This window comes from Pinus tabuliformis, chromosome 9 (assembly GCF_031772625.1).
Source record: "Pinus tabuliformis cultivar Carrire ecotype Pingquan chromosome 9, CPIR1, whole genome shotgun sequence".
In the NCBI taxonomy this organism is placed as follows: Eukaryota; Viridiplantae; Streptophyta; class Pinopsida; order Pinales; family Pinaceae; genus Pinus; species Pinus tabuliformis.
In genome coordinates, this window is record NC_142307.1 from 1,378,805,454 (window position 1) to 1,378,822,239 (window position 16,786).

The window sequence follows — 16,786 nt, forward strand, 5'->3', positions numbered from 1 at the left end:
AAGTGATCCCCATCACTAGGCTTTTGCCCAACATTCAACTTGGAATAAGTGTCCCATCGACAGTGGTTATTGTTTTTTACTTTTATTACATGAAATTTTCACCAAGGCTGTTATAGAACCCTCCCCCTTGGGGACACTATCCTCGATGTTCAATCACACATATACCTCAGCAACCTGCTGAAAGAAGACACACTTCATATGGAGCTTTATAACACAGCTCGATGCAGTATTTACAATGAAAGATATGCTCAAGAGAAAAACATCATGACAACATGACAACATACTTCATAGTGGAGCTTTATAACACAACTCATTATAGTATTTACAATGATCATCATGTTGAGTGCCAACTCATATAACATCATAACATCATGATACCATAACCAGATGATAGCATAATAACATGACACCCATACCGCATAGTGGAGCTTTTTAACATAGCTCGTTACAATATTTACATCCATACACGAGTGTACATATAGCAACACCATCAAAATATAATACCAAAACATATGCCAAATCATATACCAACGCATATATCAAAACATATACTAAAAAGCATGTCTAAGCATATATCAAAACATCATATAGCATATATCAAACCATCATAAAGCATATATCAACCAACATAAAGCAGATACCAAACCATCATAAAGCATATACCAAACCACCATAAAGCAAATATGAAACCACCATAAGAAAAGACCAAACCACCATATCAATCTGCTTTGCCTCAACTGGTAAACAAGGAAAGATACATGGACCACATCTGATCCACCATCTCCCATGTAGCTTCATAGGGCCCAAAGTTCTTCCACCGCACTTTAACTTGCTCTATTTCTTGGTTCCATAGTATAAGCACCTTTTTCTGCAATATACGTTGAGGTTGCGGCTGTAATTCTCCATCTGGTTCCACCAGTAATATAGACCAATCAATTACATGATCAACATCCTTAACATACTTCTTAAGGGATGAGACATGGAAAACATCATGGACTTTCCCTGTCGTAGGTAGTGCAAGTCGATAGGCTACTAGCCCAATCCTCTCAATGATGTTGAAGGGTCCACAAAACCGTGGTGCCAACTTGGCACATGAGCCAATCCGCAAGGAGCTCTTCTTCGGTTTGATGCGCAAGTACACCTATTCCCCAACCTGGAACTCCTTGAACAACTTGTTCCTATTTGCATAACTCTTCTGCCTATCTTATGTTGCCTTTAGATTCTTCTTGATTACCTGCATTTCTTGTTCCATGTCTGCTAACATATCTAGTCCAATCAATACCCTGCTAACTAGATCACTCCAACTGATAGGAGTGTTACAACTCCGCTCATACAGTGCCTCAAAATGACTCATCCTCAATGACTCCTGATAATTGTTGTTGTATGCGAACTCTACCAAGGGGAGATACTCTTCCCACTTCCACTGCTAATACATCACATACATCCTCAACATGTCCTCCAATATCGTGTTGACCCTCTTTTTCTGCCCATCTGTCTGCAGATGATAAGTTGTGATGAAGGCCAAATTTGTGCCCAAACCTGTAAATAACGCCTTCTAAAACTTGGAAGTGAACTTCACATCCCTGTCGAATACAATCTTCTTTGGAACATCGTGTAGTCTACCCAAATCTTTGATGAATACCTATGCCACATCACTAGTTGAGAATGTAGACTTCACTAGAATGAAGTGTGCAACCTTTGTTAACCTATCCACAATGACCGTGATTGAATCATGTTGTTTCATTATCTTCGGAAACCCTGTGATGAAGTCCATGGAAATGACCTCCGATTTCCATTTTGGAATCGTGATCGGCTGTAGTAGTCCACCTAAATGTTTACACTCTGCCATCACTCGCTGACAATTAAACATTTAGCCACAAACTCTACTACATCCCTCTTCAATTTCGGCCAATATAATATCTCTTCGCTACTGTCAGTGTCTTCTGGTAACCTGGGTGACCTGAATACAGTTTCGCCTGAAACTCCCTCAAGATAACCTTCTTGAGATCACTGTCATCCAGCACATATATCCTGTCTCAGAACCTGACCAATCCATCTAGTATAAGACAATAGTCCAAGTCCTGTGCACCTGCACCTGTACCTGTATTGCTACCTGTACATGTACCTATACTTGTACATATACCGGTACTCTGCTGCAACTTTCACACAATCTTAAAATTGAACCAAGGTGCAAATAAAAAAGTCAAAATGAAATGAAGTGGATGAATGTAGTAGAGACCATGTTTTTCAAGCAGGGTAATTTTTAAGGATTTCAATATTATGCCTATGTATAGTATTATTGGCGATTATTCTGATTGAAAAGTTATACATATAGAATGTAGGTGAATATTCAATAAAAAACATGTAATTTTCTATTAAAATTGGTAAATATTTGATGAATTTCATCAATTTAAACATATATATGCAGAAAAAGGTGAATGTTTTTATCAAATTGGCAATTATTATTATTTTTTCATGAAATGTCCAAAAAATAGCCAAATTGCGAAATTTTGCCCCTAAATTTTTTCTAGTTTTCAAGGCACTATGGCTAGAATATAAAATGTCCAAAAATTAGCCAAATTGCGAAATTTTGACCCTAATGTTTTTCTAGTTTTCAAGGCACTATGGCTAGAATATTGGTTGAGGCAAAAGAAGAGGTTGGAGTAGTATTTGAAATTGGATGGTGGACAAAATAGGCAAATGTGTGTGTAGAATTTTAACGGACACATTACCATATTGTTATGTGAGTCACACCTATTCTAGCAAGTCTATATGTTATGTTTTATGTTGATGTAGTGGTCCTAGATAATGTATGTACCTCATAACTCCATGAGTTGGAGTGTGTATTTTTTATCCCATTTGATGTAAAACTATCACCTTGTTGCAGAGGAGAAAGTTCTATATATATTCGTTGAACAAGTTGGAATAGCATGCCACCTCATATTTGTCATGCATGGAAGCCTTAGAACCTTAGTTGTAGATTTGGATCAAAGTAGCTATGGCCATGAAAGTGTACATACTCCATTTAGTACAAGCTCTTAGCCATTAGGCCCACTCAATTTGTAAATAATTTCACTTGAAACTATCTTTTGGTCCTGAATTAAGATCTAAACTTACTTTTGATGCACTAATAGCTAGTTTTTCTCACACATAAATAAGCATGCTAACCTCCAAGACCTAGAGGCCTTTAGCAGGAGTAAAAATCTACATTGTATGGACCACAATGGGTTCTTTCAAGAGGTGTGGTTTCTCTTAAATACAAATAATGAGTTAGGCAATATTAATATATAATAGAAAATAATAATGATGCTTAGCATTAATTTGACATTAAATTATAATAGATTTTACACCTAAAATAAAGAAATAAATATTTTGTATCAAAAGTAAAAATGAATCTATGTAACAAATGAGCCTTAAAATCATTATAATGATTCAATGGAACTCATAGTCTTCGAAAGATTTGTAATATTTGTAACAAATTTCAAACATAATCAAATTTCACATAGCATAGGATTGTATACACACTTAGAGGTCCTTGTGATTTTAAATTCTATTATGTCTTTGATAATATTTTCATTTCGTTTATTCATGGGTTTTTTCATAGTAAATATAACTAGGTACTCAAGTTGACACAAAATTTCAATGATAGAAAGTTGTCTTTATATGATCAAGGTGCAACATCATTATGAGGAAACAAATTTTAGGCTAGACTCCAATTTTATTTAGTTCAATATTTTTATTAGTTATGCCGTAAGGCATTTCCCTCTGAAATGAACTCCCCAAACTGCTTTCGTGTCAAAATATGTGCCATTCAATTTTGTTGTTAAATGATTGGGTAATCGTTACCCATTGATTTGAATTGAACAATGCCAACCGTGATGGTTGTTACTGGGTCGTTGGATCCTGCAATAACTGTCAACTATCTTCCTTATGAACTGTCAACCGACTTAACTTATTATATCGATAATATTTTGCTCCATGAACAAGGTTTTTCTTTAGATTTTTAGGTACGCTTCTTTCGTTAATTCTGCCAGTCTGTAACTTGATCTTGCATTGTAAGTTTTGATTTATGGTGATATCAATAATATTTTGCTCCATGAACAAGGTTTTTCTTTAGATTTTCAAGTTAAGCAGCGGGTATTTCGAAGGTAGAGAAGCATCTATTGCAGATCGTTAATCCCTTGCAGCGGATTAGTAGTTTTTGGGCTCAAATTTGTAAGGTATGTATCGTATTATTGTACTCTTACCCCCCTTGCATGTGCATTACTTGATAATGCCTGAGAGAGGATTTCGATGGCAATTTTCGCACCGGTAATGAGAGTTTTGTTTTCTCAAGCATTTTCCGTTTGCTCAAAAGTGCCTCTCTGAGATGGCTGAGGTTTTGTTCTAGGTTTGGTAGATATCACCAGATTTTTTTGTTTTTGGGTGTCGCAGTAGTCCAGCTTTGGTTTGGGGTATGACAACTGTTTTTAGCATAAATCAACTGGGGTTTATATTCTTGTAGTTGCTTTTATTAATAGTAAATATTGCAATGGTTATAGAATGTAATATTCTTGGGTATTTTTTTGAGAGGGATCTGGCATCGCATGGTAACTATGTTATTACATGACAACAGTTCTTTGGAGAAGGAAAAATGCCAAGCGGTGGGTTTCGTGTGCTGCATCTTGTGAGACCATTTCTTTCAATCTTACTAGAAGTCCAGACAACTGAACGAAAAGTACCCTTTAGGGAGAAGGTTCTTTACACTGTAATCTCCCTTTTCATCTTTCTCGTATGCAGTCAGTTGCCTCTATATGGAATACATTCAGCAACTGGTGCGGATCCATTCTATTGGATGCGTGTAATTCTGGCTTCTAATCGGGGAACTGTTATGGAACTTGGTATCACCCCAATTGTTACCTCGGGCCTAGTAATGCAACTTTTGGCAGGATCCAAGATAATTGAGGTGGATAATAGTGTTCGTGAAGATCGGGCACTGCTGTAAGTATTGTTGCTATTTTTTAATTTCATGACATTGATTTTGAGTTTTATGATGATCCACTAGTTTTGTGATTTCTTCTTAAGTCTCCAGATAGAGCAGTTGTGAGTCATCTGTGAGTTCATTTGGAAACCCCAACCCATTCTTTCAGAATTGCAACTGGGTCATTGAATATTCCGAGCCTTTTTTTATCACATCACATTGTAGTCAATGTTGTACCGTGTTGCCAGCTCATAAACTGCTGTTATCAAATACAAAATATTTCTTTCCTTTCGCTCTTATTTTGTTCTACTCTTTCTAAAGAACTTGTAGGTGGCGGTATTTGTAAAAGTTCAGTAACTGTCTGGTTTGGCTTCTGTGTAAATCTTCATAATTTGATTTTTCTCTTGTGCAATTGCAATGAGAGCATAATATGGAAGGCATTTAGTCCTACAATAATTAATAGTGGACGAGGTGCAGAGTTTGAGGGAGTTGTCATTGCATTGTTCCATTTGTTGATAACCAGAACTGACAAGGTCAGGGCTCTGCGAGAAGCTTTTTATAGGTAGAATCTACCAAATGTCACCAACTTGCTTGCCACAATTTTGGTTTTTCTCATTGTAATATACTTCCAAGGTTTTTGTGTTGTTTTTCCTGTGAGGTCAAAGAATGCATATGGGCAGCAGGGGTCATATCCTATCAAGTTATTCTATACCTAAAACATGCCAATTATTCTGCAGTTAGCTCTTGTTTTGTATTTTATTTCCTAGGTATATTTTCTTTTATTCTTTTATTTACGAAATCTGCAGATGTATTTATTTTCAATCTGGATCCAGATAGTTTCATTTGTATTTGGCATGTGTATTTCTATTGTTTTACAGCTGCTTTATAGAAAGTATAGTGGAAACTTCCTTTCCAATCTGCTTAAACACATCTGTTGAATGGCGAACTCAAAGACCACAGACATGGCATATCAGAATAGAACTAGATCTAATAATTCAGTGGTGTGAATATAGTGGTAAGGACACACTAGATGCATTCCGTATTTAAGTCAATTTTCTATTCATTATTTTTTATAAGTTTTTCATTGTCATATATTTATCGAATTATATTGATCGATGCATCTGATTATGCAACTTTGTTTTTAAAATTTAAAAAACTAACAAGTGAGAAAAATTTATTCAAAAATAAATATGTTGTTTTTCTTTAATAATTACTCTATTAAACTTCAATAGCTTGCTGTAACCGGTGTATCACACTAATTTATATACTTCGTTTGTTGTGAATTTTTTATATACGGTCTAGATTTTTAATTTAATTATAAAAAGTAATAGAGTTTTAAGATTTTAATTTAATTATTTATGATTGTGATGGTAAGTTAAGAATCTTGTTCTATATTTTTTAAATATATGTATGTTTACTTTATCTATTTATTCTTTTTTATAATTAATAATAAGATAATAAATTGAAATAAAGGTTACAATTTAGTTAGTTTTTTTTTTAGAAAGTTGAAATGTATAATGAAAAGTGTTGTTTAGAAATTATGTTATAGAAAAAATTTGCCCAATATTCTGATTAAACACGCACTGGTCACTTCGTTTACAATGTCCATTCACATGTCGTTATTCTTCCCCACTCTATGCATTACTCTCCAGTCTATGCCTTAGCATTTCCTTTGCAACATCAGGTGCAAATGCTAGTTAATTTTATTTTTCAGGCAACCGTGTTTCCCACCTCCCTTTAACACACATCCATTTTCTAACTACAATTGTGACTAAACATGCTTGACATGTTTGACATGTGGTTGAGTGTTATCATATTTATTTATGCTACATGTCATGCAATATTCTTTATTGTCGAGATATTGATGCTACCTTTTCATACAAATGAATGTAATATTCTTCACCATGGATATGCTTTCAATACTTGACCTTTAATTATACAAATAGTGTTGGAAATAATACTGAGAGGGGGGGTGAATCAATATTATCAAGTTCTTTTAATAAATCTTCCTTATTTACACTTTGAATTATTTTTGCATGTCAGTACCATAAAATGAGCATGAACAAAGAAAACAGATAGTCACACCAAAGAACACCAGATGTAAGGTGGAAACCCAATGTGGGTGAAAACCACCTGCTGCAATATGTCTCTATCTTCTTTCAAATTAGAAACTTCTTTTACAATGGTTTTGTACTGGTGCAGTCCTTTACCAGTACGCAGGCTGCAACCTGCAGAGAGCTACAACTCTCTCTCGTTTTCCAGTCTCTCCTCGAAGGGAGCTACAACGCCCTACTTCTTTTCTTTCAAGGACCACTTTTCATAAATTTTCAAACTGGATCCATAAACATCAAGTACAAGTAAATCACCCAGTCAACTGCAGTAACCAGATCAACAATAACAGTAAACTAAACCCAGAACACCTTATCAACAGAAAAAATTTAGCCAACAAAAGGTCTTAAGACAGATACGCAGTTTTTCTTTCTCTGGTCTGCGTGCGTACGCACTTCACTTTCTTCTTCCCTGCGTATACCCGCAGAGACCCTTCTGCCGCACCACGTACCCACGCACTGTTTATTCAATCACACTGCGTACTATTACTGTAGGCACGCACCCACAGATTCTATCGCGCCGCGTACTGATACTGTAGCCACGCACCCACAGATGCTATCGCGCCACGTACCTATGCACCTGTGGCTTCTGAAGCGCCGCGTACTTTCCCTGTGCCCACGCACCTGAACCTCTGTTGCGCTGCGTACCCACGCACTGCGCCTTCTTCTGCTTTGCGTACCCACACACTTCTCCTTCTTCTGATCTACGTACCCACGCACTTGCACGGTTAATCACCAGCATACCTCTGATTAGGGCCGAATTGGTAGTCCCCCAGTCTGCCACAGATAGTCAGATGCTCATATCTGATCATGCACTCGAGAGATCGACCTTCATAGATTCGCCTTCAACTTCACTTTTATATAGATCAAGCTTTTAACATAATAACCCAATATTTCAGATCTTAAGATATTCAATTTGCAAAAGATGCTTAGCCAAGTGATCTCCTCTGCTTTATATAGGCAAGCTCTTCCTAAAATCATGGATCAATACCATAGATAACCAATACAAGGGGCCCAAAAACATGGGGCTCAATAATAATAATAATATAAAGCAATACCACGGGCCAAAACCATAGAATCAAGAACGGCAGGCTAAATACCACGGGCCAAACATAAGAAACCCCACGTGAGCGCGCTTCTCTGCCTTGAAGTAAGTGAACTGGGGGTACGCACCTTCTGAACGGGTGACCTGCATGTGTGGCCACAGTCCCTTCATGGCGTACCTGCGGGTACGCACCTTTTGAACTATTCTCCTGCGTACTTCTTAATTTCCAACATTTTGAGAGCCTGATCAGTGCATTGCCACTTGAGGGTGTTGCCATCAAGTACAACATCTGTATCATAGAGCCATACCAGAATCATAATGCCAACAATCTCCCCCTTTGGACTTGATGGCAACCTCAAAATCTTCAACGTCATTCTCCCCCTTTGACATCAAGGGCAAAGGGTTATGCTCCCCCTAAGAACATGCTCCCCCTGAATATGAACCAGATCTGCAAAGAAGAACCATAATCCACCAAACACCATAAACGACCATGAAAGAGATAGAGACATATTGCAGCAATCTTCAGACCAGCATCCATGATTTCCTTCTGTACGACCTCCATAATGCCAACAATGCATTATATGCTCCCCCTGAACGTGTGCCATTCGATCTTCAACCAATCCGCAACCCAGCACATGTACGCATATGCCTTGCGTACAACCAACCATCAGAAGAGATTCAACAAGATGATGCATCAACAACCCCCAGCTTTTGCCTGAGGTATTCAAAGGTCTCCCTAGGCAATGGTTTGGTGAGAATATCAGCAACTTGTTCCTTAGAAGGAACATACTCCAACTTGACCTTCTGTTCAAGTACTTGTTCCCGGAGAAAATGATACTTGATCGGTATGTGCTTGGTCTTTGAATGCATGATTGGGTTATTTGAAATGCTGATTGCACTTGTGTTATCACATAAGATGGAGATAGGTGGTGTACAAGTGATTTGAAAGTCCTGCAAGGTCTGCATCATCCAAAGGAGTTGAGTGCAGCAAGATGCAGCAGCAACATATTCTGCTTCAGCTGTAGACAAGGCAATCGAAATTTGTTTCTTGCTGAACCAAGATACTAATATGGAACCCATAAAGAATGCACCACCACTTGTGCTCTTCCTGTCATCCACGCTTCCTGCCCAATCTGCATCTGTATAAGCATGAAGTGTAAGATCTGTATCTCTAGGATACCATAAACCATAATTTTGAGTCCCTTGAAGATATTTAAAGATTCTCTTCACTGCCTGAAGATGAGTTTCCTTCGGATTTGCTTGAAATCTTCCAACTATTCCTACTGCATGCATGATGTCTGGTCGGGTACCTGTCAAATAAAGTAGACTTCCAATCATAGATATGTAGGTTGGTTGATGCACTGCTGTTGATTCATCATTTGCACTGAGGCTACATCCTGTGACCATGGGTGTACATACTAGTTTTGCATCTTCCATGCCATATTTCTTCAAAATCTGCTTGAGATACTTGGTTTGAGACAAAAAGATCCCTCCTTCTTTTTTTTGGATTTGCAAACCAAGAAAATATGTCAGTTCTCCAAGCAAGGACATTTCGAATTCTTTCTGCATCACCAAGGAAAAGCTTTGACTCATAGCTTCTTCATTGCTGCCAAAGATAATGTCATCTACATACACAACAAGTATTAGTAATTTGTCATTTTCAACTTTTATATAAAGATTGCTGTCTGCTGATCCTTTTGAAAAACCTTGTTGATGAAGATATTTGTCCAAATGATAGTACCAAGCCCTTGGAGCTTGTTTGAGACCATAGAGATCCCTTTTCAATCTACATACAAGATTTGGATCATTTCCAAGAATGAAACCATCTGGCTGCTCAATGTATACTTCTTCTTCCAAGTCTCCATTCGGAAAGGTTGATTTCACGTCCATTTGAAATACTTTGAAGTTTTGAAAGCTTGAGAGAGCAAGGAACATTCGGATGGCCTCAAGTCTTACAACAGGAGCAAAGGTTTCTTCAAAATCTATTCCTTCTTACTGCGCATATCCTTTACAAACAAGTCTGGCCTTGTTTCTAATTACTTCTCCATTTTCATTCAATTTATTTTTGAAGACCCATTTTGTCCCTATAACATTCTTATCCTTTGGTCTAGGAACCAGCTCCCAAGTGTTGTTCTTTTCGATCTGCTCAAGTTCTTCATCCATTGCTTTCACCCAACATTCATCCTTGCATGCCTCTTTCACATTTTGTGGTTCAGTGGAAGAGAGTAATGCCAAATAGCTTGAAGCTTCTGCAACTGTTCTTCTTGTTTGTACACCTGCTTCTTTCTGCCCCAAAATCTGAGATTCTGGATGATTCTTCTGAACATATCTGGATGGAGTCTTCTCTTCTATCCTTATCTGCTCCTCTGGTTCTTCTTGAGGTTCTTATTCTTCATTATTTTGTCTTTGAGGGTAGTCTTCATTTTCTTTGATATCTTCATGATTTACTTGCCTAGGAATGTATCCCTTCTCATCAACCACTACATCAATGCTGTCAACAATTCTTCCAAGTCTTTTATTGTAGCACTTGTATGCTTTGCTGTGTGGAGAATAACCAGGAAGAATGCCTTCATCTACTCTAGGTTCAAGTTTTCCAAGTTGCTCATCAGTATTCTTAATATAGCACTTGCTCCCAAAGATTTTGAAGTGCTTTACCGAAGGAGTCTCACCATACCATAGCTCATGAGGAGTTTGAGTGCTGTTCACCCGGACATTTGTTTTGTTGAGAATAACAACCGCAGCATATGCAGTTTCACCCGAGAAAGTTGCGGGAGTTCCAGACTCATCAAGCATAGCACGAGCCATTTGTTGGACTGTTCTGTTCGTTCTTTCCACTACTCCATTTTGCTGAGGAGTTCTAGCTGTAGAGAATTCTCTTCTTATCCCATGTTCTTCACAGAAATCGAAAAATTCATTTGAGGTAAACTCCCCACCTTTGTCGGATCTGAGGCACTTAATTTTGTATCCTGATTCATTTTCAACCAAGGCTTTAAAGGATTTGAATTTTTTGAATGCTTAATCTTTGTGCTTCATAAGTCCTAACCAGACAAACCTAGAGAAATCGTCAATGAATAATATCAAGTATTCTTCTCCTCAAGGTGTCCTTTTCCTGAATGGTCCACATACATCTGTATGTACAAGCTCAAGAGGCATGCTAGCTGATCCTTCCTTCTCTGGAAAGTTAGTTCTGGTTTGCTTTCCAAACTGACATGATTTGCATATGGTGTTGTCTGGAATTTTGATATCTGGAAGACCGCGAACTGCCTGATATTTTCATGCTTTTCTTATTTGTGAAAAAGCTTAGATGCCCCAACCTCCGGTGCCATAACCAGTGTTCATCATCCTTGCTTAGATAGCATTGTTGTTGTCCTTCTTCAAATATGAATAGATTATTTGGAGTTCTTTTACCTTTGATCACCATTTTACCTGTATCAAGATCACGAACAAGACATCCATTTGATCTAAATATCACCTCGGTTCCTTGATCACACATCTGGCTGACACTCAGAAGATTATGCTTCAATCGATCAACATACAAAACCTTTCCAGCTTTGACTTTTTCTTTTAACTGAGCAATGCCTTTTACTTTTATAGTTGCAGGAGTATCATTTCCAAAAGAAACTTTCTTTCCCTTTTCTAAAGCAGAATATGATTCAAGTTTTTCTTTATCACCTGTCATATGCTTCGAACATCCACTGTCAATGTACCATAAATTTTCCTGTCCCTCTGCATAGAATGCTATCCCACATCTTTCTGTTTGTGGTTCCTTTATTCTCCATGTTTTGGTGCTTGAGGCTTGTTCCTTTGTCTGCTGAAACCTGCTCCTACATTCAGAATCTTCATGACCAAAATTATTGCAAATAGAACATTCAACTTCATTTTCAAGAACCGAAAAGTTGTTATAGGTCCTTTTTGTAATCCCGGTCATACTTCTTTGTTTTTGAGCTTCTTTAGTCATGATCGTTTTATATGCAACACATTGAGCTGCTTTGTGACCAAAGTTATGGCAAGAAAAGCATTGTCCATTGAAGAAACTTCTGCGGTTATCAAATCTTCCGGCCAAACGATTGTAATTTCTACTGTCATTCATTCTTGAAGCAAATTGAGAAGATTTCACCTGTGGCTGGTTGTAGCTTTTGTTCATCCTTAAGACGGATTGCCCCTGATTTGCCTGATAGTCTTTGTTTGTAATTGGTCCCTGCTTTACCTGGTGATCTCCATTGTGCTTTTGCTCATTCCTTCTTGCTGCATCAAGATAACTCCTTGAGGTGGATGCTTGAGAAGTTTCTCCATTATAGCCCAGACCTGTCTTGTTTAGTGGAGAACGCTGTACATTGATGATCTCATCTAGAGTTTCAGATCCTTTGACAAACTTAAGATTAATAGCCTTTGTTTTCTCAATCTCTTTTCTAAGACCAACAATTTCACCTTCTAAATTTTCAAGATATTTTTATTTTTCATCAATCTAAAATTGTAGAGTATCAATGATCATATTCTTTTCTTCTATACATATCTTGAGTCTAGAAATTTCTTCATGAAAGCTATCCACATCTATAGCATCCATGTAATCATCATCTTCAAATGCCATTAAAAGTTTATAGTCATTACCTCGTTCATCTTCATCACTATTTGATAGACCATCACTATCTTCATGAGTGTAGTAGCTTTTCTTATTTGCAATCTGTTTCTTGTTCCATCTAGCAGGTTCCTTTCCTTTATTCTTATGAGGAAATTTTGCAGCATAGTGACCTACTCTTCCACAAGCAAAGCATTTAAAAGGTAACTTACCTCTGAACCTTCCAGTACCCCTTTGAAGATTTCTGACAAAATTTGATTCTTCTTCTTCTTCTTCTGGCACGTGACTTGCTTCATAATAGTCTCCTTTGCCTGAAGCCTTGAAAGCAGCTTCTCTTCTGTCTGATGGACCTCCCTTTCTCATTTCATAAGAAGTTAGAATTCCGTGTAGCTGAGACATAGTAAGAATTCGTAGATTTTCTTTTTCTTCTATTGCAGACACTTTAGATTCAAACTTGAGGGACAATGATCTTAGAACTTTTTCAACCACAATAGCCTCTTTTATTTCTTCACCCAAGTTTTTCATGCAATTAACAATCTCATCTACCCGAAGAAAATGGTTAGCCACAATTTCATCATTATACATTCTGAGATTCTCATACTGAATCCTGAGGGTTTGAAGTTTAGCACGCTTTACCTGTTCATCTCCTTCATAGCTCAAGACAATCTTGTCCCATATTTACTTTGCAGATTTATATTGCATAACCTTTACGAATTCTGTTTGAGATAAGCATCCTAGCAGAGTATTGACTGCTTTAGCATTTGTTTCATATTTCTTCTTCTCGGCCGAATCTGTAGGAGTAGCTGAAGGAAAAGTGTAGCCTGTATCTATGATATCCCAAACTTCTGTACCAAGAGATTGAAGATAGGCAGTAACTCTTACCTTCCAATAATTGAAGTTTGTCCCATCAAAGATTGGTGGCCTGATTGATGCTTCCCTCTCGTAGTTGCTCATGATGAATGATCTTCCTCCAAGCGATCAAGCTTATCTGAAGGACCTGCTCTGATACCAATTGTTGGAAATAATACTGAGAGGGGGGGTGAATCAGTATTATCAAGTTCTTTTAATAAATCTTCCTTATTTACACTTTGAATTATTTTTGCATGTTAGTACCATAAAATGAGCATGAAAAAAGAAAACAGATAGTCACACCAAAGAACACCAGATGTAAGGTGGAAACCCAATGTGGGTGAAAACCACCTGCTGTAATATGTCTCTATCTTCTTCCAAATTAGAAACTTCTTTTACAATGGTTTTGTACTGGTGCAGTCCTTTACCAGTATGCAGGCTGCAACCTGCAGAGAGCTACAACTCTCTCTCGTTTTCCAGTCTCTCCTGGAAGGGAGCTACAACCCCCTACTTCTTTTCTTTCAAGGACCACTTTTCATAAATTTTCAAACTGGATCCATAAACATCAAGTACAAGTAAATCACCCAGTCAACTGCAGTACCCAGATCAACAATAACAGTAAACTAAACCCAGAACACCTTATCAACAGAAAAAATTTAGCCAACAAAAGGTCTTAAGACAGATACGCAGTTTTTCTTTCTCTGGTCTGCGTGCGTACGCACTTCACCTTCTTCTTCCCTGTGTATACCCGCAGAGACCCTTCTGCCGCACCGCGTACCCACGCATTGTTTATTCAATCACACTGCGTACTGTTACTGTAGGCACGCACCCACAGATGCTATCACGCCGCGTACTGATACTGTAGCCACGCACCCACAGATGTTATCGCGCCGCGTACCTACGCACCTGCGGCTTCTGAAGCGCCGTGTACTTTCCCTGTGCCCACGCACCTGAACCTCTGTTTCGCTACGTACCCACGCACTGCGCCTTCTTCTGCTCTGTGTACCCACGCACTTCTCCTTCTTCTGATCTGCGTACCCACGCACTTGCACGGTTAATCACCAGCGTACCTCTGATTAGGGCCGAATTGGCAGTCCCCCAGTCTGCCACAGATAGTCAGATGCTCAGATCTGATCATGCACTCGAGAGATCGCCCTTCATAGATTCGCTTTCAACTTCACTTTTATATAGATCAAGCTTTTAACATAATAACCCAATATTTCAGATCTTAAGATATTCAATTTGCAAAAGATGCTTAGCCAAGTGATCTCCTTTGCTTTATATAGGCAAGCTCTTCCTAAAATCATTGATCAATACCATAGATAACCAATACAAGGGGCCCAAAAACATGGGGCTCAATAATAATAATAATATAAAGCAATACCACGGGCCAAAACCATAGAATCAAGAACGGCGGGCTAAATACCACGGGCCAAACATAAGAAACCCCACGTGAGCGCGCTTCTTTGCCTTGAAGTAAGCGAACTGGGAGTACGCACCTTCTGAATGGGTGACTTGCGTGTGCGGCCGCAGTCCCTTCACGACGTACCTGCGGGTACGCACCTTTTGAACTATTCTCCTGCGTACTTCTTAATTTCCAACATTTTGAGAGTCTGATCAGTGCATTGCCACTTGAGGGTGTTGCCATCAAGTACAACATCTGTATCATAGAGCCATACCAGAATCATAATGCCAACAAATAGATGGATTTTCATTTTTCACATTTTGTAGACACATAGAAGTAGAGCTTCCTTAGCTTCATCATTTAAACATGTCAACCAAGATTTGTTTTGAGAAAAATATTTTTACTTCTTTTAGCTAGCCATGATATCATTTGATTACTAGGTTTTTATTTAGGCTTAAGAGGAAGTACATATGAACTTAAAAAAAAAGAAGCAAAAACAGAAAATGAATTATAACAATACAAAAAGAAAATGAATTATATAAATTAAAGAAAAAAAGGAAATTCTTTTATTACACTTTGAGTTTATATAAACATAAATAACAAGTTATTTTCATTAATTAAAAATATAAAATCAAATTTTACGTGTATAATATTATATGCTATTGAGTTATACTATTAGAATATTTTCTAGGGAAATATTAATAAAATGGGAGGGAAGAACATCCTGTCTTTTAAGACAATTTGGGTATGTTCCATTGGTTAGAGTATATTTAATTTCTTATTTCTAAAATTGCAATAGTTGAATTTTATTAACAATCTACAAAATAATGAAGTTAAATTAAACTATAACTTGCAAATCCACCATAAATATTTTGATTAATAACATAAGACTTTATTATTTTTTCTTGGAATTGTGATAGAAATCTCATTCAAACATTCTTGGTATAAGCTATTTTGATTTCAGAAAAAAGAAAAGAAAAGAAAAAAAAATAATAATAATAATAAAAAAAAAAAATTAAAAATTAAAAAATAAAAATAAAAATAATATTTGAAAAAAAAAATTATTATCAAAACAAATTTATAACTTCAAAGCAACTTAATGTCATAACTATAGAATCCTAAAACAATTTGACCAATACGCCGCCTGGATCCATTATAAATCTCAAACTAAAATGGAAGCATTATTGTTTTACATATATAAGCGATATATAAAACCAAGTTTTAAATGGAATATTCTTTTACATAATGAAATCATGAGTGCAAGGAACTCATTCCCCCCAAACAACACAATTTCTCTGAGCTGAGAGGAAATCGCAGCGAAAATTCAACCCAAGTACTAACTTGCTGTAAATGTGGATAACAAAGTTTTCTTCACCCATCAACACAATTTTTCTCTGAGGTGAGAGGAAATCGCAGCGAAAATTTAACCAAACACTAATTTGCGGTAAATGTGGATAACAAATATTTATGAAAGGTTTTGATGAGTGATTTACAAATAAATCCCAAATAAAAAAAGGGTTTATCTTCATTTTTATTTAGGTAGTTTATCTATAAATTATATAGAAAATTTGTAGATAAAACACTAATTTGCAAAAAAATTCAAGAATAACGATCCTTTTTAAAGTGCTTTTTAGGGATAAATCATACCCAAAAATGAACCAATCAACCAATATTTTACAATAAATTTATTAATAATCAATTTTTTTTAAAGCTTTAAGCGAGTTAATTTACCAATAAATCACAAGATTTTTAAGCGAGTTAATTTACCAATAAATCACAAGATTCTTGGTAAGCTAGTTAATTTACCAATAAATCACAAGATTCTTTGCAGTGAAACAAAAGA

At 36.9% G+C, this 16,786-nt stretch overlaps 1 pseudogene; it reads left to right on the top strand.

Moving 5' to 3' along the window:
- The first annotated feature begins 4,633 nt into the window (after nucleotides 1-4,633).
- On the top strand, nucleotides 4,634-5,898 carry LOC149153614 (uncharacterized; annotated as a pseudogene).
- The last annotated feature ends 10,888 nt before the right edge of the window (nucleotides 5,899-16,786 follow it).